Raw genomic sequence first — 23,581 nt, 5'->3', positions numbered from 1 at the left:
CAGAAAATGGTGATGACTTTCAAGGGTGTTGAATACCTTTACAAGCTACTGTACTGGTAAAATAATTCCAGTATCATTTGAGAAACTCATAGCAAAAATAATCTCATTTAATCTTAAATCATGTTTTGCAAAAGGACACTCATTTAATTGTGCATAACGGAAGACACAATCGTGTGTTTGGGCATGTTGGGGCTATTGTGCATTTTTGCACAGAGCATGAAGCTGAGTCATTATATGATGGATTTTGAGACTGTCGCTCCAAATCTCAATCCTGTCTTCCTAAAACATATTTTCCTATAAAATCAAAAATAATTTTCTTGATTTTGTTACTCATTATTAAACTTGGCCTTCTATGGTATTGTGTCCATTGAACTATTATTTTCGGGTATGGACAGATGTCAATAGAGTTATTGTACCAAAATGAATGATTCCTGAGCACTGGAGTCAGCCACAGTGAGAAAGCAAAAGAAAGTCGGAGAAACTGTCATCAATTAATGTTAATAAAGATTACCTGATGATGGTTCAGCAACACATATAATACAAAGCCTCTTAAGTTAGTATTCACATGCTGTTTGTCGGTTCGACACAGTTACTTAAGCTCTGCTAATGTCATGAAGGCTAAATCACATTCTTTTTCAAGGCTGCTTAATTAAATTTGTTTTCAACCATTTCAATGTAACAGGATTTAAAACATCCTTATTCCCATAATACAGCTGATGGAGTCTAAAGATATATTTTTATTAAAAACTCAGAGGTTCTAGGCCTGCACAGCTGAAATCAATTACAGTGAATGAAAATGTATTTACTCCTGCAGAAAAGAAGAGGAGATGAGATGAGAGGAGAGGAGAGGAGAGGAGAGGAGAGGACTGTGAGAGGACTGTGAGAAGAGAGAAGAGAAATGGAGAAGGCCATGTGAGGAGATGACTGGCTGAAATGAAATAGACTCAGTGCATACTATCATCCCTGACATTCTGTAGGGCTTGACCTTAACAGAGGAGGATCATGCCAGTGTGTGAGAGAGAGACCAGGGAACCAGAGAGCAGTCCTTCAGAGAGCTCACAGAAAAGACACACACACACACTTAAACCTCAGAATCAAACACTCTCATCTGTTTACCCTAGGATCATGGAAATTGGCTTTGCAATCCTGCTGCAAATTCCCCCCAGACCCCTCTGACAGTCAGGAGGTGTCAGAGGGAATCAGTGATGCTCAGTTCTCTCAGAGGTAGTCTAAACACAATCATCGAACTGATCTGACTCCAGTACTGGCCATGTTAGAAGAATTAGCATTAAAGTTAGAGGCAGAAAGTAAGTAAGATAGTGAGAATAGAAAGAAAGAAAGAATAGAAAGAAAGAAAGAAATGAACAGGGGAGCTACAATAAAGCTACAACATTTCAAATGATTCAAAGATCACAAGAATGAATGATGGAAAGACAGACAATGGGTAGAAGAACTATGATCCAGCTACAGCATCTCAACTGCTAAGTTCCCTTTCAAATAGCTCATCAATTCATACATGAATGTGTTGCTTGAGGCTTTACCAGCACACCCATTACAAATGCTAATTTATTTTCCACGCAGTAAATTATCATAAGCAGATACATACAACAGTTCAAAGTACCAGAAACAGAAGATCATTGTTATTTGATGATATTTGCTAATATTACAGAACTGTTTGTGAGTAGGTGTTGTGTCGCTCATCATTAAAACAACTGTGAAGCGTTAAACATTCCCTCTCAGGTACAGTATATGGATACATTTAACCCAAAGTGAGAAGTGACTGTGTGTGTGTGTGTGTGTGTGTGTGTGTGTGTGTGTGTGTGTGTGTGTGTGTGTGTGTGTGTGTGTGTGTGTGTGTGTGTGTGTAATAGATCTGGCCTCTCATAATCCCAACACTGCATCCTGACCCAAACAATATCAACAAACGAATAGAAAACAGGCCATTAAAGCCAACCAACCTGTTCCGTGTTCCGGGCTCTGTCTGCCAACCTGGAGGGGCGTGTGAAGGTTCCTTCGTGTTAAAATGCACACCTTGTGCTCCGTGTCCATCCTTTCTTATCTGAGGCAGATTTAAAGGCAGCCATTATCACAGTATATAAAAATATTATTGACCTTTGGGAGGCAGGGCTAGCTCGGAGTGGAAGAGGACTTTTAGTGGGGGGTGCTGGACAGGCCATAGCTCACGCTGATATTAACATATGCCAGTCTTCCTAAATGTTCCAGGTCTCTTTATTAAAAAATTTAAGTACAACAGTATATTTTTATGGTGCTCGTAAAGGAAGTGGTCGCTTACATTATTTTTTCATGAACAGTGAACTTTAGGAGATAACTAGAATGGATTACAAAATTAATTCAAAATAATTAATTTCAGAGGAAAGTCTGGCTTTTTATATTTTGCCAGTGAATTGCGGTGTTAATCTCTGTGTCTATCCATTTTTAAATCTATCTATCAATATGTCGGTCGGTCTCTCTATCGGTCTGTCTGTTTGTCTATTGCCCCCCCTTGTCCTTCTGTCTGTCTGCACACATAGCTGACTCTGACCCTTGGCAGTGTGAGCTGCATTAATGAAGCTCAGGCCTCCATCAAAGTGCCCCCCCCCCCATGACTGCAGCAGGCCCCAGGGCCATAACACAGCTCCCAGTCTCCCATTCTCACAGCGCTCAGCGTTCCCTCCGTGCCCAGGGCCACAGAGCCCTAATACTAATCACCATTTACACAGCACAGCACTACACAATACACTCAAACACACCACAACCAAGGCTCTGTGTCTCTGGAATGGCATTGGGTGAGACCGGAAAAAAAATGCAGACGTAAAAAGGAAACAAAGATTGCTTTTAAGCAAAGAAAGAGTGGAAAGAGAGACGGAAAGAACGAAAGAAAGAATGAGAGAGAGAGGCAGGCAGAGGGAGAGTGAGACACAGGCTCATCTTTTGATGCTTTTCCTCTGTGTGCAGGGAGAAGATTAAACTGGAATGTGTGCACATATGGATTGATATGTTACAGCCTAGTGGTCCGGTGCAACGGCGCGACTTGCCATGATTGATTTCTTGCCAATACGGTTGCATGTGTGAGCCCACGGCATGGCGGCGTGTTCATTTCCCTCCCTCAGAAGCACCGGAACAGGGGGAGGCACACACTTGTTTTCATTTGTCGCCATGGCAACGGGCATCATAAGCGGCAGGGGAGGTCAGTTGCACGGGAGAGGGGAATCTGAGTTCAGAGACAGTGACATGACATTGTGTGTTACCTGCTTCCCTCCTCCACTAACCGCACGCGCACACACACACACACACACACACACACACCACCTCTCCACAGACAGACAGACAGACAGACAGACAGACAGACACAAACACAGACAGACAGACAGACAGACAGACACACACACACACACACACACACACACACACACACACACACACACACCACCTCTCTCCATCTCCTGTATCCCTACTCCCCCCTTTTATTTCTTTTGGCCTGTATTCCTTATCACTACCACTTTACAGACACACACACCTCTCTCCCCGTCTCTCTCTTTCTGTCTCTCAATAGCAACCTTTATCCTTCCCCCCGACCATTTCTCTTAACCTGTCAAGCTTTGCTATTATGGCCTCTCCCTCTCTCTGAGATGTAATGTCCCTCTTGTTTGTTTATAGCTTCAGTAAGTACATAGAATGTTGAAGTCATCCACCGGGTTGATGCAGCTGTGATTGATTTTCTTGATGGCCTCTTACAGCAAGCTATTAGCCATAGCATCTTGCGCTGTCGGTGTACATGTGTGTGTACGTGTGTACGGTGGGATATATCCTCTATGTGAGAAAAGAAGACGCCCTCACCTCTGCTCAGGTGATAATTTGGTGTCTGAAGGAGCATTTACCTCCATAACTTAACCTCCATCATCTCCATTTTTCCCTCTTCTTCTCACCTCTGTGATAACTTCAAAGCCTTGCCACTGATTAGCAATGCTAGTGTTAAAATGACAAGTTGTACAAGCATTACTTCTCTTGCCTGGATGTAGAGGGTCATATGTGGGTTGGGATTCTAAGTTTGAGGCTTCGTGTCAAGTGGAACATGGCATGACCAGGAGATGAGTCACTTCGGAAGAGTCACATTCATCGAATACGCATTACAGGACTCTCTGGATTTTCAGAATGATTCTGAGCTCCATCACACATAATGAATATGATCTGTGTTTTATAAATGAGTTGATGTTACTTATAGACCATGATTCTGAGCTCGATCACACATAATGAATATGATCTGTGTTTTATAAATGAGTTAATGTTACTTATAGACCATGATTCTGAGCTCGATCACACATAATGAATATGATCTGTGTTTTATAAATGAGTTGATGTTGCTAACAGACCATGTGTGGCCACTCACTCACGTTCCAGTCATGATGCTCATTGGAGTCATATCATGCATGAAGACAGTTTAATCTCCTTTAGAAACTTTCCAAGTTGCAAAAATCTTTTTTTTGAATCAAAGTCCCAGTCCAATTATTAATTTGCTTCTCTTGGAGGGGTGATGAGAGACAAGCGCACAGTGTGCGTCCCGCTCCCACAGACCTCCCCCTCAACTCCGTGGGTATCTACCTAACTCTAATTACTAAAAAAAAAATTGTGGAGGGATAGGAGAAGTGTTAACGCTCGTTAAATTAACACAAGCCAGTGGAGACAGCGAGCATCAGGCTCCCAAAGGCCCCACCAGGAGTGTGGAGCGTCACTCCCGGTCCACCATCCCCTCATGGATCAGACTGTCTCTACCTCGCTCCTCTCCCCTGTTGACGCGGTTATTCATGCATTTAATGTATAGTTTTGATCCTGAGCCACGTCGGCAGGGGGGAGGTCGGCTTTGTTCCTTGTCCGAGGCGGCGGCGACTCCCTGGCTTTCATTCGATGCGCAGTGTGTGTCTGGTGTCTAATTAGGTAAATGCATATAGGTTGTTTCGATTCAGCCGTGATTATGTACCAACTGTCATAGCCATGCTCGGAACAAAGGGCCAAAGACAGAAAGATAGAGAGACAGAGAGAGAGAGAAAGACAGAGAGCAAAAGAAAGATAGAGACAGAGTGATTAAAGTCAGGTCTTTATCGTGAGGTATAACAGGAAAAGCCTGCTACCGCCGTTTGAAGCGTATTTATGAAGTTTTCATCAGTTTCCTACCCCCCGTGGCTATGTGTGACTTATGTATTATGTATATAGTTTATGTAGATAAAAGTGTAACTCAGTGATGGCATAAAAGTTCTTTCTTCTACCCATAAATGGCCAATTATTTCCCTCTCAGATGGATGTGCAAAAGGTCATTTGCTGTGTGGCAGGGAGCATTAGCGCACAGGGGCTGGAGCGGGCTGAAGCTGGCTGTGATGTCAATTCTCTGTCAGCCCTTATCACTAGCCCTGGGCTCATTCGTGTGAGTTCATTGAAAGTGGTGACATGTGATCTGCCGTGTCCTCAAACAACACTGTGGAGTTAAAGTACACACAACCCGACACCAACGCTGCCCCGTAACACAATTCTGAAATGAGTTGACACCGCAAACAAAACACCTCCTAATATTGCACTACTGTGGCGTAGCCTTTCTACCTATCCACTATGCAAAACATGTAGCAACATGTGTTCTCTGAAAAGACAACCAAATATCAGCTGAGATTTTGAGAGAGCCTGGGCCGATGTAACCCCACCATATGGCCCTCGACTAAATATGTGCATGATTCAGGTGTGAAACTAGCATTAGTATAGAACTAGGTTTTTGCCTACCTGTATCTTGTGGTAAGTGCATATCCAGTATCATCCATGTGTGCTGTAAAGGCCTATGGTCATCACATCAGTAAACACCATGTATAGTATAATATAAAGTGAAAAGTTGAAAAAGAGCTAGCTTTAACTATGGCAGACACCAGGAAGGACGAGGCCTTAAGTGGGGCTATCGCTTGCGTACAGAAGGTCTGTTGCACATAGTGACAGCCGAGGGGCACTTTATAAAAGTGTTGGCACTGAAGGATCTCCTGTACCACAAAAGAGCTGCCGTCAGTCATCGGCCAACTGTCACCTTCCTGTGAGATACCCCAGGTGGGGGTGGGGGTGGGGTGGGCTGTGACTTGACTGCATTAATGAGAGGCATGTGACAGCTGGAGAGAGAGAGATGTCGAAGAGAGGAGGGCTTTTGTCTCGTCTGGATAGATGGATAGAGGACTACACTATATTTGTCTGGGGAGTGTGTTTGTGTGTGTGGCTGTGGGTGTGTGTGTGTGTGTGTGTGTGTGTGAGTGTGTGTGTGTGTGTGTGTGTGTAGGTGTGAGGTATGCAGGACATTTTAGGGTCCTGGGTTGAATAAAGTCTGTGTGGGCGGAATACGGCAATACAGCAAAAATGTATTTTTACACACGTACAGTATACATACTTCTTGGGCATAGTTCATGCCTGAATACAAACACACAAATGCACGTACGCACGGCCACGCCCCACACACACACACACACACACACACAAACACTTTTACCTCCATTTTGAGGTTCTACTGGGGTAAATATGAAAACATAACAGAGTATGTCCAACTAGGCCCATCCTGTGACTAGGCTTCACCATGGCAGTGGGGGAAAAAGAACCCAAGGAAACCACACTGGCTGGGCCACAGCGAAAGGTTTCAGAGCCCCTCAAGGTCAATTATATCACATGTAGGGTACTAAGGACACGAGCCATATTCAACCGCTCAAGGAAGCCTTTACTGGTTGCACTCAAAGCGATATGACATTACCTTGTAGGGCAGTGAAGTCTGTGCGTGTGTGTGTGTGTATGCCTGTGTGTGTATGTGTGTATTGGGGGTGGCAGTGACGGCGGATGGAGGTTTGACATAAATGGGTAAATCTCCATGTGTGCCAGTTCTCCTGCGGACTGGCGGAGGGAAAACAGAGCGAGAGTCTATCAGCTTGGCACCTGCTCCAGAACATTCTTGATGAAGCAAAGGTTGTCTTCATTAGGTGCATTAATATTCATGACGAATGGTAATTTTGACACAGAAAAGGTCTCAGTAACCTTTTCTTGCACATTTTTTTTTTTTTTACTTCTCAAGGAAATTACAGTCCGGCAATGACTTAATTAATGCTTGGTTTCTGCGCCTGTCGTTTGAAGGGCTGTCACTTTAGGTCTGTGGTATCTGTCAGAAAAGCAGGATTGAGAGTGAAAAGAGGAGGCATGCTAAAAGAAAGAGAGAGGGAGAGAAAAGAGAGAGACAAGGACACAGAGATACACAGATTTTCCACCATATTGCCATTTCTTTCCAGACCATTTTGTCATCTACTCTGTATGATTATGCTTTCAACTGCACTTTGTTTTTTTTAGTTTGTTAATGAGTTCGTAGATGTGACAGAGTATGCAAGAAATTAGTGTAATGGATTTGTGACAATCATTTATCTTCATGCGCTGTTGTCAGATATAACACAAAGGGTCATAAATACACTGTTGTCAAATGCAACCCTTTTGGCCAGAGAGAAAAATGAGGGAGCGAAGGAGAGGGAGAGAGAGAGAGAGAGAGAAAGAAAGAAAGAAAGAAAAAGAGAGAGAGAGAGAGAGAGAGAGAAGGAGCTAATAGCATTGAATGTAAAATATACAACATCAGGCCTGGTGGTTATGGTACAGAGGGCCTGAGTAGCTGGCTGGATTTTATTCTGCACGGATGCTGAAAATGATGTAAATATGAGAAACATGACAATGACTTGCATGGCTATAAATAGACAGTGGAGTCCTCTCATCTGTGTAGCATGTCAACATAAGGACATTTGGTTAGAATACACTATGTGGCATTGCTCTGCCACTAATCTAAAATAAATGGACTAAATATGCAAACCATTATAGCTTAGGTTTTTTTTTTCTTCTTTCAAAATACCTGCAATAAGGTTTACACAGGAATATAAAGAAATGTTGAAATCAAGAATGCATTCCTCCTGTATGTCCCCACACACACACACGCACACACACATCTATTACTGCTGTGCAAACAGGCAGCCTCCAAAAGCAACACACTCAATCCTTGCGCCGCATCTGACAGTAAAATATTTGAACATAAGGCAGCATTTCCTTTATCATGTCCCATAAAAATAGTAATTTGCCGGAGCCCTTGTAGCACAATATGGAAGGTGGTGTGTTTTACTGATAATGCAGAGATGACAGATAGTTCCATACTGGGAGGTTTCGCTGTAGTCTGGATGCTGGGTATAATAAATTGCAAGGAGAAGGGGCTGGTAGATGGCTTGGTTGGCTCGCAGAGAGATAGAGGGAAGAGTGAATATGGCAGCTCTCTCGTGCTAAGCCACGGCGGCAGGCTTTGTTGGCCCCGGTGATTATACTCCGAGAAAAATACGGGATTAATGAGGTTGGTATGGAGAAGCAACTCTGGCTCATTACTGCCAGACCAACGCTCTCCGAAGATATCGCCACTCAAACAGCGACGTCGCTAATGCGGGTGGACGCAGGGCTCTCGTCGTACCCCGCCCGCCCTTATTATCTTATTTAAGACCACTTAAAACAGAAGTCCCAAAAGGTGACGTGACACCGGTGGCGTCCTTCATCGGGGTAACTTTAATCACCACCACCTCCTCCTCCACCTAATCCACCCTCCACCCCCACCAACGCCTGCTCTCTCACCTGCCTCAGACCGGGAACAAAACAATGTTGTTTCTCTGAAAAGCCACATTCGAAGAAAGAGAGAGTGAGACAGTGAGAGGGAGAAAGGAGAAAGAGAGAGAAAAGAACAGGAAAAAAAGAAGGAAGACAGAGTGAGAGTATCCTCCTTGATTAACTGCTGAACGTGTGAAGGAAAGGAGCACTGGCGACGGATCAGCGAGACAGAGGTAATTAGTCTATGGAGAGCTAGGCCGCCACGGCAGTGCCGACTCCACTCCACTCGACAGTGTAGCGCGTCCCCGTCTGTGTCTGAGGGAACAGGGTGGCAAAGCCTCGCCGCTCACTCCACCTTCTCATCAGCTATGCATCTATTCATCCCAACTTCCCTGTTTTCAAGTCCTTTGTCTGGGAGAGGAAACTAATCTTAAGTGTTCCGGAAAAGGCTATTTATATTCATTTTTTACATATGCACACACATTGTGGAAGAGTGATGGTTCATTTATTTGAAAAGTTCTCTAATCTGTCTTACATGCTCTTTCATACGTCCTGTGCGCTGCTGTAACTCTAAATATAGTATGTCCAGAAGGTGTGACTGGGTAAATGGAAAGGCTTCTATGTAAGGAACTAAATCCTTCCATAGTTGTAGACATCTTATCCGCATCCTTGTTTAGTGCTGACTTCCCATCGGTGTGAGTTTCTCTGTGTGCGCATGTGGTCCGCGGGTGACCGCAAACAGCCTCATTAATTAAGAGTCCTCTTCTTTCTCCTCTCCCTTGCTCCCGCAAGAGGCCTCATCACTCTTGTTCCTCTGGCCTTTGCAGGACACAAAGGTCACAGGGTTCGCCCGATTCTATGCCTCGGAAGCAGCTCGTGGAGAGTGCTGAGACGAGGCGAAGTCTGACTGCGTGTGACCCCATGACCTTTGTAACGCGTCTTGCGTCCATCATTAAAATACAGTGCCAAAACTAGTGCCTTAGAAATGCAAGTTATTATACAAATAAGCAGCGATCCACACGCAGCACGATATGCACAGCTTGTTTAAGTGTAGTGGGGTCAAGCTTATATTGAATGCAGACTTGTGTGTATTTAGCAGCGGAGCTGCATGTGTTACATGTTCTGTACTGTAGCGTTTTAGCTGAGAAGACACTCCCAACTATTCCTGGGCACCATACACCGCACAGCCACAGGAACACAACTTTATGAACACGTGAAAAAACAGCAATGCACACTAACATAGACACAAAAGTAGACACGGCAACATTCCAAAACCGAACATTGTTAAACATTAAACATTAACATTAAATACACAACATTTTGGGAACTATCTACATCTCTCTCACACACAAGGAAGCTGCGCTAAGCCCTGTAGTATAACTTATTGATGTGGTTGTGTGGCTATGCACAGTGTAGACAAAGTACACTAACTACGTACTTAAGTGAAAGTATAGATACCTTGTGTAAAATATTACTCCAGTAAAAGTGGAAGTATGCACTTTGAATTTCCGCTTGAGTAAAAGTATAAAAGTATTTGCCTTCATATGTAAACATAGAACAAAAAGTAAGGAAATTTGTGTTTGGTAGATTATTTCTTTGTTGTAACAATGCTTCTTGGCAATAAATCTCATACCGTTGGAAAGCCTGTTTTCTTCCCTTTCAAATGGTGCCACATTTGCATGGAACATGCATTAGTGGGATGAGCTGCAGAGCTGAGTTTGTGGGTTGCACCCATGAAAAGTTTGCCAGAATAAGCTGTTTGGCAAATGTTTCATCGGCGCAACCCACAAACTCAGCTCTGCAGTTTCTTGCACATGTGGTATCATCTGAAAGGGGAGTAAACAGGCTCTCCAACGGTACAACACGTTTTTTGCCAAGAAGCATTGTTACAACAAAGAAATAATCTACCAAACACAAATTGTCTTACTTTTTGTACGTACGTTTATTTGGCATATTTTTCATGGGCGCAACCCACATACTCAGATGTGCTGCTCATCCCACAAATGCATGTTCCTTACAAATGTGGGACCAATTAAAAGGGTACTAAACAGGCTTTCCAACGGTATAAGATGTATTGCCGAGAAGCATTGTTACAACAAAGAAATAATCTACCAAACACAAATTTCCCAACTTTTTGTTCTATGTTTACTTAAGTATTAAAGTAAAATTACCTTGATGAATTATGGTTCTCATGGCCTTTCATCTTTTGTGCTCAAATGCTGCAGCGGTGTTGTAACGGATTCAACGTAGCTTGCGCTCAACGAACGATCGAAACCGACTAAACCGAAAGGACTTCAGAGCAAATTGCGCAATGAGCCCTGATTGGTGCGATTCTGCACTCGCTTTGACCTCTGGCGGTCATATAGGTTTAGTCAGAGTTTTTTTTCTGGTTATTTATTTTTTTTTTTTTCTGTTTGCAGATTTTCTGTCAACGATTTCCGGGCCACTGAAACAGCGGGGTCTGCGTCTTAAGAGGTTACGTCAACCATTCCACCACCACTTATTTCATGTATAACGCCACCTAGTTGTAAAACATTTTAATTGTAAGTTGACAAGGTCAGAACTGCACGAAATCGGAGGTGTGGGATCACTATGACACCTGCTGACTGCACGTTAAGTTTTGTGGACTTCCGTTCACGGGGGGGCATGCAATAAATTGATTTATATGGTTGTACACCAACTGGCCTGCAGGTGGCGCGACACAGTTTTCTTCGAATATCCCGAGAACTGTAGAGCCTTGGAGGGCCAAATTGTTCTTGTATGTTTGTGTTAAGGGGCTATGTCAACCCATACCATATTGTCATTACATGTATAGCGCCACCTAGTTAAAAATTAAAAAGCAAAAATTAAGTGTTTTAATCGAATATATGTCAAAGTGCTCGAAAAATTACCAAAAAGTCTCTTGAGGCCATGGTGGCAAGTCCACAGGAAGTCGGCCATTTTGAGTGGAAGATGCGTTTTGACGGCGTTTTCACACCTCGCATCTGATCGAACTCCTCCGACAAATTTAATGGTAATCGCATATATGTCAAAGTGCTCGAAAAATAACCAAATTTGCCAGGGACATCAAGCCTGTAACTGTCCATCTTTGGTAGAGTTTTTGTCCATGGATGGAGCAAAATGGCCCCCTAGAACATTGCAAAAAACCCTGTGCATTGGGGTTATTTTGGCGTAGCTTGACGGAATTCGGTACACGTCTTTATCATGCTTGGACACACCAAAAAGTCTCTTGACGCCATGGTGGCAGGTCCACAGGAAGTCGGCCATTTTGAGGGGAAGATGCGTTTTGACGGCGTTTGCACACCTCGCATCTGATCAAACTCCTCCGACAAATTTAATGTTAACGCCTTGAAATGTTGTCAGGTTACTCTTCAGCCATGGGCGACTAAAAGTTATATTGGATTTTCTCATTAGTCGGAAGGTGTGGGTGTGGCAGACCCTCAAACTTTGCCAATTTGCCAGTGCTTGCCACAAAACACAAAGTCTCTTATAACTCTTGCGAACATTGTTTGATCCAGAGAAAATGTCTTAGGGTGGACGCTGGCCCGAACCCGTACATATGCCTGTACATATGCCTGACTGATATTACCTATAGCGCCACCTGTTGGTGGTTGGAAACTTCACTTTGTTTCCACACCTCTTTATGTGACCTGTTTTAACAAACTACGTTGCAAAAGAAAAATATACCAAAACAATCCACAAAAAAGTAGTACACAAAACATTACATTACCAAATCATCAAAATCTATCACAAACTAGACGTAACGCAAAGCGTTACAAAATATGACCGCCGAACTGTTCAGTAGGTTTTGGCACAGAATGAGTAATGGTTGTTAGTGTGTTTGTGTGTTTTGTGTGTGCAAATTGGTTTGTGTTTCATTTTTATGTATTAAAGTAATTATTAAGTAGTTATTATTATTAACTACTTTTTTTGTGGATTGTTTTGGTACATTTTTCTTTTGCAATGTAGTTTGTTAAAACAGGTCACATAAAGTAAAGATTTTTTCACTAACTATAACATGTGCTGTTAGCCTACATTGTTTGTGGCAAATGTGGATGTTTCAGAATGTTGGTCAATGTTCATTGATCACTTAGGGGTGGACTGACTTTGACTAAATTTTGTATTAAACAGAAATATATTTTTATGTTTGGCTATGTGTCTGTTTTAGCAGATGCTTTAAGCTTATATTTAACAAATAGACCTATGGAAAAAGAACAAACCCTGAGTAAATTACCTTTGTTCTCTAAAATTGCAAAAACAAAAACTTCCTATAATTGCTGCTCAGATTATGCCAGATTATTATCACTCAAAGTAGCCAAGTATGAGGCCAATGCCCAAGTGACAAGTAGGCTAATTAGAATAGATACGAAACACATCGCGTTCTGAAACATTCATTAACAATTTCCATTCAGAATGTCAGCTGAACGTGTCAGTCAGACTAACAATAGGCGTATGAACGATTTAAACAAAACAGTACAGCCGATTGTTTTTGTATGGTACCAGTGAGCTATAAGTATTTCGCATACCATTTAGTATTAACGGAAGCGGTTTTACCATTGGGTTAAGTGACTAGGATTTTTGGAACAGGTTTCCCTGTTGTTTTGATACTAACCTTTTCTCTGTAGCTCAATGAATGAAACGGTTTGTTCAATAAAACATGAACAACATCTTCGTTCTCCATTGCACATCCTCTTTATTTGCTATCTTTCTACAACAATCTTTAAGGGTGACGTGTTATCGATATCCTTTTGCAGAATGGTTGAAGAGGGAAACTTCGTTCGGTATTAATGTCTAATCCCCTCCCTTCAACGCCAAATCCGTTGTTTATTGGTTAAGCGATATTGGCGCAGACTCAGACTCAGACTCCCCTTGGAAATGTAAGTGAATGAGCCCCACGAGCCGTCAGTATCAGAGACAGATCCCATTGATCTCAATGGGAGCCAAGGGGAGGACGTCCTCCGTGCAGTAATTTCTTGTTACGATAGGGGGTGCTAATGTTATTTTAACTCAGGGAAACAAATTATAATATTCATAGTATTAAATACTGATATCAAACTGCATTTTTAAAGGAGTTTAGTCAGTTCAATGACAAAAATACATTCTCAAAAAGCTCTCGCACGGCGGTCATAATAATCCCTTTAATACATAAAAATGAAACACAAACCAATTTACACACACAAAACACATAAAAACACACAAACCACACTGACAACCATGATTCATTCTGTGTTAAAACCTACTGAACAGTTCGGCGGTCATATTTTGTAACGCTCTGCGTTACGTCTAGTTTGATTCGATTTGGTAAAAAGGAACGAGTTTTTCTAAAGGTAATGGAGTAGAAAGTACGAATTTTCACTTTGAAATGTAGTGGAAGTATTAAGTCTCACCAAATAGAAAGACTTGAGTAAAGTACAGATACGTGTAACTTAAGTACAGGAACGAATTACATCTACTTTGTAACTGTCCACCACTGGCTATGCATTGGCATGAGTCTCTGCAGTACTCTCCATTTGCTAGTATAGGTTTGCAGTGATTTGTGCGTTCATTACAAGTGAAACAGCTTGAATCTCTGTGTTGCAACAATACGCATGTGCTAACAGCAATCCTTTATGAACATCAAGAGCATTTGCTGTTAAAGACACTGGGGCTAGCGGTGGCTAATTAGCCACATTTAGTATACCCGGTTGCTTTTCATTTATAGATTCAGTCGAGAGTGATTGTAATTCAAAAGTGCTGTCATCATGCTGCGATTTAACATACCAAGTGCAGCCATTAAACACATTGTTACATTTTTCATGCCAATGTTTATGCTCAGTTCAGAAGAAAATTACAATCCAAATTTAAAGGAGCTGTCCAAACAGTTCCATTTAATGATTCTTCCAGCCTATCGCATTGGCTTTTCACTATAGGGAGACATATACAAGACTGCCTGTATTATGTTTTTCTAAATGTATGTAAGATCATCATCCAAACACAGTGGGAAGTGTGTAAAGACACAACCACATTGGGTCTTCTCTTACAGTGGCAAGCCCTTACTATGGGTTCTTATAATTAACACTGTTTTTTCAACTTTGTACATTACAATAACAAATGCAATCTGGTGAAAGTGTTTGCCACTATTAGCTCAAGTATACATGTCCATGGTCATAACAAGAATGACATTGCCTCAGTAGAACTGTACAGTATTATGGGGTGGAGCCCAGAGGAGTGACAATGATGGGTTCTCAACCATGTGACTGACATCCAGCTGAATGAATGCCTGTGGTTATCAATCGTCTGATCTGACGCAAACGTTGCCGCGTCTTAGAGGCAGCTGCCCGGCACCAGAGCCCAGGAACAGCTGCATCACGGCAGCTTAGGTCACTGTTGTTTCCACAAGGTGCTCTCCTGGGCATACAAGCCATGCCCGAGGCTGGAGCTCCAACACCCTGTTGAAAGGGAGAAAAAAATCCTGTGCTTTTCTCTCTGGGTTGCTGTAAGGTTCAGCTTGTGTTTCCATCATGTTTGTGTGCACCACTGAGACCCCTCAGTGCAGGTATGGGGGATGGACGCAAGGTTTCTCTGAGTTGCTAGAATATGGCATCACCTGTATACAGACAGGGGGTAGGGGACATGTTTTCATTTCTTTCTTTTCTCTAAGGGTTGATGCTAGTTGCTAATTCACTGTGTGGAGTATTAAAGACGTTCAAATTACAGCATCTTTCCAGGTCTTTGACTGACTACAAACAGACTTTTGTTCTGAAAGGGCATCTCAAGTTCTCACTCTTCCAAAGAGCAATGGGGAAGGATTTGTCTCTTCATGTAACACCTGCCTATTTTTCTCCCTTTGGATCGCCCACCGTCCCTAATTTGAGTTTCTGGGCTTGTACCAGGCTACAATGATGTCAGAGGCCTGTCTTCCTTCAACATAAGCCTCCTCTGTGAGCCCGCTAATAACAAAGAATCCAGTTCTTTGTGGAGTAATTGGCTAGATCTGGTCTCCACAAAAATCAGACTTCTGAAGATCTGTAGGTTTTCTAAACAGCCACCTATGCCCGAAGAAAGTGAGAAGTGTGGCATGAATTATCGAGTTACCTCTGATATCTCTATGGACTAATGGGATTTGAGTGCACAGAAATAGCCTAACACTTGCACAACTACAAGAATCAAGGCTGGAGTGGGGTGGGGGGCTGGTGTGAAAAGACAGGGAGGGCCTCAGGTTTGCACTGCATAGACAGGCGAGGCGAAACAGGATCCGGGTGATTACGGGGTGAGTGGTGGCCTTGGCGGGTGGGAACTCATGCGGGAGGACTGGCTAACCTTGTGCCGCCGATGTCGCTGACATTTAGCATGCGCACAGATAGGTGCTCTTTTCTCCGGGCGGAGCAGCCGCGCTGTGGTGTTTGTATTGGATGTCAGAGCTCAGGGCCTTGACGCTGAGCAGGACTCCGACGACGGAGGAGGCAGGAGCAGCGGTGGCCACGGAAGCGCTGCATTCTGGGAAAGTCTTCAGACCTTCTACATAGCAGGCGTGCTGCCAATCCAAGCAAAGTCTGCCAAGGGTATTAAACAGAATGGCAACACAATTTTCCAATAAAGCATAGGGGTACCATCATCTTCCAGTCTGTCACACCTCATTTTTACAAGTGCATGCTCTCCTGCTCCAACTATCACACACACATTACCACTACTAGTCATAAAGAGTCCATAAAGATGACTGCCGACACCGCTGCTAAGTGCACTGCTAGCCTCCTTCAATGGTGCTAATAATGGTGCACAGGGGTTTGGGGGCCTCTGTGTGCATTCATGGCTAGCACATCCACAATGCAATCTGACAAGCAGGAGTGGTGAATCACGCGAGGGAGTGACACAGGAGACACACAGTGTTTTTGCCAGGGACAGACACTTTGCTAAACGCACCCCCTGGTAATTATGATGGCATGACAGGGCCTTAGTCTCTGTTTTTCTGGTACACGAGAGCTTGCGAAAAATTTATGAAACCATTAGCATATCATATCACATCACGATTATGGCCGCACACACTCACACACATAGACACACAATAGGTGATATATAATTCAGAAAGTTCCCAGAAGAAGAAGCTTTGGGAAGGTGATTATTCCCATTTCCTGTACCTGTCAAGGTGGTGTGACACACACACACTTACACTCTCTCACAAACACACAGACTAATTACTGCTGCTCATGCGTTACTGATACCATCTCATATTTCTCTGCATACGTGTCTAATGGTTTTGACAGCAAATGGAGGATGTAGAGAGAAGTGTGTGTGTGTGTGTGTGTGTGTGTGTGTGTGTGTGTGGGGGGGGACTTTCTTTAAGACACACTTTCAACTCCCAGTCTCATTAACACACCCACACTCACACACAAACTAATTTTTTTTGTAGTTTGTACTGGTCTCGCAGCAAAACTAAGTGTTGACAACAATCTTGTCAACAAGGTGACACAACCCTTCCAGAAAGTTCTATCCCTGAGGCCTCACGTGCAATGACACAGGCACTCAACCACGGAGAGTTCTGGAGGCACAGGGACACTAGGTCCACAATGGAACAAAAAAAGATTTGAATATTTCAAGCTTTTAATCACTCTCTCATGTCGAGACAGGGCAGAGGCACGAGGTCTCTGTGACAGAGAGAGCGTTAAGAGCCCCTGGCCCTGAGACTCGAGACCCTGAATCAGGATCTAATTGTGCTGGAACGAGCATCCAGGGGCCTCTTCTTTAATCTGAAACCCATTCTCTTTCTCCTCCACTGACACCGTGGGCCCCTCACGATCTCTCTCTCTCTTTCTCCGCTTTTCTCTGCTCTTTCTTCTTCTCCCTATAGGCCTCATCATCTTTAGCATCTCTCCCTTCAGTGTCTTTATCATATTCTTCCATACACACTCACACACACAATCACAATCACACACACACACACACACACACACACAAAACAAACTTCCCTGTCGGAAACACAGGTGCTCGCCATTGCCTTAGTTGCAACCATCGCGCTTTTCACAATCAAGAAGTTCTAATTTTCCTCGCTTTACTGAAGGAATTAAAAAAAGATGAGAACATTTGGCCTTCATCTCCTCAGCCCTTTTCTTTCATCCCACCATTATTCCTCTTTAATTTCCATTCTATCCATCTGTCTCGTCTCCTTTTCTTTGCCTTCTTTTCTTTTTTTCTCTATACCTCCCCCTCCTCCTCTTCTTTCCCCTTCTTCAAACCTCCCTTTCCCTCCCCTTCTTCTTCTATATACCTATCTATCTATAGTCCAGCAGATGCTGTCCCATTTGTACTCTCCCCCATGACATTCCTACAGGGGATTGCTTAAGGATGCAGGAGCCTCGCCGCTCATGGATCACACTGACACTTGGTCAGCATCAGCAGATTATGAACTATGGGAGTCTGACACCCCTCCATTGTTCCGCCATCTAAATATGAACAATAAGGCCCATCCGAAGCCGCCGCTGACAGCTTATTCGCTCTTATCACTCCCGTGGAGCCTCTCGGCATGATCTGTGAACCACCACCACCACCAGCCCCCCCCCTTCCCCCCTTCCCCCCCCCCCCCAAACCATTGCACTCCTGAGCCCCCAATGATGCTGCTCCCGCCCTGCCTCACTGGGCTGGGGGTGAGAGGGTTGGATGAGGAGGGGTTGGGGGGCAGGAGGGGGGTCCAGTGGCCACTCTGGTTCCAAGAAGGCACGCTGACCGCTGCAGCGAGAGCCAGGGACGATCATCTTCTCCTGGAGCTCGGTGACTAAGATGAACAGATATGTGGAGGGAGAGTGAAAGGATGAATAAAGAGCAAAAGGGAAAGGAGGGCACAACTTAAAGTGTGCATGTGTGTATAAGAGCATGTGTGTGTATATGTGTGTGTGTGTGTTTGTGTGTGTACACAGCTGTGGATAAGTACGTCTAAGTATAAGCCTAAGTCTGGCTATCCTGACCCTTTTAAGCCATCCATCCCACTAAATTCTGTTCAAGAGCTATTTGTAAATCCGACTTTTTCCTTTTTTTCTGCATAAAAAGGACGTCCGTCTTGCACACAAAATGCAAGCAACATTTTGCGAAAAATGTGTTAAAGGGATCAACTAGAGTGATGGTGTGAGTATGTTATTTGAATCTTTTTTTTTGAATGACATAAATGTTCCGCCCCCGCAGAAGCAGATTAGGGGCGGAAATGGTTTAATGTCGGTGTCGTGTGCAATACCACCATAATCCAATCTAAACAAAAACTTAAAGCGCATATCCGGTAAATGAGCTCATTCAAACATGTGTGTGTGTGTGTGTGTGTGTGTGTGTGTGTGTGTGTGTGTGTGTGTGTGTGTGTGTGTGTGTGTGTGCGTTAAAAGAGGGGCTCTTCCGTGTCGACTCCCCCCGTTCCCCTGCACGTTCCATGCATGAGAGGTGTAAGCAAGAGGAGTCATAAAGAAAACATAAACAAAGACGAGGAACAAAGAGGTTCAGAAATGAAGCAGGAAATGGCATCCATTAATGTGTTAGTGACCTTGGGAGGGGGCGTGAGGGAAATGGTGTTATGCCATATTGAAAAAAAGAAAAAAAAGGACTGGTATGTGTTGTGTTCTTTGTGTGACCTGTATTTTGGTGTGAATTACCAAAAGCGTTGGGATGCGTACCAAAATGTCCCGATCCATCTCCTCCCAATTGGGCAACCGAGGGCTGCCAGTCACATTAAACTCAGGAAAAGTTGTCCAGTCACATAACTACTGGAAGGACTGAAAGCCAAAAGAACATATGAATCACCTCAGATGAAGTTGGAGAGGGGGTTGCGTGCCTGTTTCACTGGGAACTCAAAATTCCCCAAATGACATCAGGTTTAAAAAAACGTGTTAAAGTGCTTAATTCGAGGCAGTGGATTTAACATACTGTATATCTCTCCAGAGACAGATTTTAAATATTGCAAACCTAAATGGGGAAGTGTAAAGGGGGGGGGGAGAGAAACAGATTTATCCAAATTATTTTGAGAGAACCTGACACTTTTCTTAAGTGCCCTGTCTTTACTTGAGGATTTCTCTCACAAGAGAGAGGCAGGACCAGTGTCCATCTTTGTCTTTCTGTCGTCAGTAGTTCCCAAACCTTCCCTCCTCCTCTCTCTCTCTCTCTGTCTTCCTTTCTTTACGTCTAAATGTGAACAACAGTATGTGCAGATATTTCTGGTTGCGACTGAGAAAGACAAATGGCTGCATGCCTATGACAGAGACAGAAAGTATGAGAGAGAGAGAGTGAGAGTGAGAGTGAGAGTGAGAGAGAGAGCCAGTGTGTAGAAGTACTCCTCCATTCTAATTGCCAGTCGCAGTATGTTGCAGTTGTTTCTGGCTCAAAGTTGAAATCCTCGTTAATTGTGTGATCACCACTCTGGCATAGCCGAGCTAATAACGTTGTTTTTCAGTCAGAGCCTTTTTGGTAATGAAGTGCTGAGAGATGGCTCTTTACATTGACTCTTTTTCTTTCTCTTTCTCCCTCTCCATTTTGGAATGGAGTGGAGGCAGGTGGTCATTCACCCCTCTTCTCTCTCTTTCTCCCTTGCTCTTTTTTTCCTTCTTTTTCCTTGCATGAATGCAGCATGTAGGGGTGGAATGAGGTGGAGTGTCATCGTGGGGAGTTGAGGTATGTATGGCGGGGTATCTGTGCGAGCGGGCCGGATTAACATGATCAAAGGGCTTGAGAGGCAGGGAGGGGGTGGGGGTGGGTAGGGTTTCCACAAGGCCCTGGGACGGGCGCTAACTCCCCTCACCCCCCATCAATCCCCCCTGTACCCCTCCCCTCCCCTCCCCTGCCCTGCCCTGCCCTGCCCTGTTCTGTTCCCCATCCACTAGAAAGGGAAGCGGTGTTGAACTGGCCAGCTGACCACAGAGGAGGCCATCCCTCTCTTAATCAGTAGCATCGACATGAGGGTTTGCAAATCTTTAGCTAATTTAAAACTAATAATGTTTTTCACTGCAAACACTGAGAGAGTCCCAGACAATGAGGGGCTTCGACTGGTGAAGACAATGAAAGATAATGATTTTTGAGACATTGTAAAACATCACACAAACTACATTTCCATCCAAAAAAATCGATACATATATTTTTTTAAATTAGATATTGCAATTAAAACCTGCACAATGCTGTAATAATGTTTTTGTTTATAACATTCTAGATCAAATAAGGACATTGGTCAGTCCTTACTTTTGACATTGACCCCACACCCCACTTTCATGCAAACTGTCTCATGTAAAGGCAGTCTTCTGCAGTCAGTCTTTGGGTGACAAACTGAAGTGAATAATCAGAATGATGTCCCGGTGAAACCTTCAGAATGATGTCCCGGTGAAACCTTCAGAATGATGTCCCGGTGAAACCTTCATCACAGCGGTCTCCATCTGCTCCACTTCCTGTGCGAGCTCATCCTCCGGCCCAGGAAGTAACAGGCGTGCCCACAGAGAAACAGAGCACAAATAAACAAGTCCTCCGAATGGAATTGTACCTGCCAGCCCGAGGACACGTAGCGCAAATAGAAGCCATTACCCAGCATACTAATACAGCCAGAGGGGGAGCAGAAGTGATAGCGGCCGCATTAAGAGAGCGATCCTCAGGCTGATATGCTCTCAACACACGGACACTAAATAGAATTGCCATATTTATCATACTCAACCTGACCCCCCCACACCTCATCACCACCACCCCCAACACACACACACACACACACACACACACACACCTTTACCCCCATCTCTGCTAACCACATACATGCACCCCCGTCTTCCAAAGACTGATAGAAAAGAAAAGGACCACCATCACCATCTTGGATCCTCCTCTTCCAACTCCATTTCATGACAGTCCCCTAAACAAAAATGTATAGTGAACAAAAACACTCACACACACTAATACACACACACACACACCTGTTCCATGCAGAAAGTCAAGATCTCTCATCTCCACAACCCTGCCATTGACACATCCTTTCCCGTGGGGCCATCCGACTCCTGCGTAGCGTTCAACTGTCTAACCATGCACTCCCTTACCAAACACACATACCCTAACGTTAACATGCACACCATAACGTTGACATGCACACCTTAACGTTAACATGCACACCATAACGTTAACATGCACTTCCTTACCAAACACACATACCATAACGTTGACATGCACACCTTAACGTTAACATGCACACCATAACGTTAACATGCACTTCCTTACCAAACACACATACCATAACGTTAACATGCACACCATAACGTTAACATGCACACCTTAACGTTAACTCAGACTTACCACAAAGAGTACCTACGAATCCCCTATAGACAAGCATGCTGTACCGACAACTATGAAATCCAGTGATTGAAAAGGAAAACTCCAAGACATACCCCTCCTCCCACGCAACACACACACACACACACACACACACACACACACACACACACACACACACACACACACACACACACACACACACTCACACACACACACTGTCCTATTCCCCTTGCCCTTTCATGGCACTCCAATTAAGCGACAGGTTTCCATCAGCCGTCTGGCCGTGTGTGAGTGGTGTGTTGTGGAGTGGGAGGGCTTGACTCTGGCCTGTCAGGAAATTAACTCATCACCGGCTGACAGCTGCTAATTCCTCCCCCTGCCATGTCACACGCACGGCCTGCTGCAGCTAATAATCAACCACCCAGCTCTGATTAAGGGAGCAGGAGACGCACAGCGCAACCACTGTACACAAACACACACACACACACACGCAATGAAACATCCTCATTCTCACACACACTTGCAGAGAGTACAGCAAATCAGAGTACAGATGTCGAGCGTGTACGAACACACAAACACAAACACACACACACCCAAACCCCCCCCCCCCCCCCCACACACAAAAATAGTTATTTGCAAAAGAAGCTGGTAGCATGCACATATACACATGCAATAATTCACTGATGCAGATAAGCACTTATTCACATACAAACATCAAACACACACACACACAACCACAGAAACATAAACACCCACAAATGACACACTATAGTGGAGGGGCTGTGTACACGCAAGACAGTGAGAAAAGAGATTGCGCACACACACACACACACACACACACACACACACACACACACACACACACACACACACACACACACACACACACACACACACACACACACACACACACACACACACACACACACACACACACACACACACACACACACACACACACACACACACACACACACACACAAACAAACACACACACACACACACACAAAGCCATGCACAGACATCATTTTAATGGGAAAGCCAGTCGACTGTCTTTAAATCCTGATGTCGAGGGACAGAGTTGTACAGACAGAATGTGCATTTATGGGGCTGAGAGGAGGAGAGAGAGAGAGAGGATTTGACAAATCTAAACAGAGTGAAAGTCCAAAATATGGTAGGAAAAAGGAGTGTAGGTGAAATAGCTAGTGAGAGAGCAAGAGTGATGGATATAGAGACAGAGACAGAGAAAGAGAGATATAGAGAGAGTGAGAAAGCAAGAGTGATGGATATAGAGACAGAGAGAGAAAGAGAGAGGGAGAGAGAGAGAGAGAGCAAGAGTGATGGATATAGAGACAGAGAGAGAGAGAGAGTTAGAGAGGCAAGCAAAGGCTTATATTTTTGGTACGAGAGGAAACCGAGCGGGATGCCATATGAAATTACAGGGTGCCCTCACGGCGGCAGAATAAAAGAAGATTCCTCCGCATTCCTCCTCTCCTCTCCATCCTGTCCTAATCCACCAGGCACAGCCCACACAGCACACATGGCTGGTGCATGTTTGTTTTGTCTACACCTGTGAAACATTGTGTTGTATCTATGCAGGCCATGGCCAGAAGTGGATTCGCTGACAGCAAAGGAATGCAACAAAAAAACATCTCCACCATATCTCCGGCTCATTTAGTGACTGAAGACATTTATGATCTTAGATGCATATCAGTTGCAG

The sequence above is a fragment of the Sprattus sprattus genome (genome assembly GCF_963457725.1).
Source record: "Sprattus sprattus genome assembly, chromosome: 19".
Classification (NCBI taxonomy): Eukaryota; Metazoa; Chordata; class Actinopteri; order Clupeiformes; family Clupeidae; genus Sprattus; species Sprattus sprattus.
Note: the sequence above shows the minus strand (reverse complement) of the source record.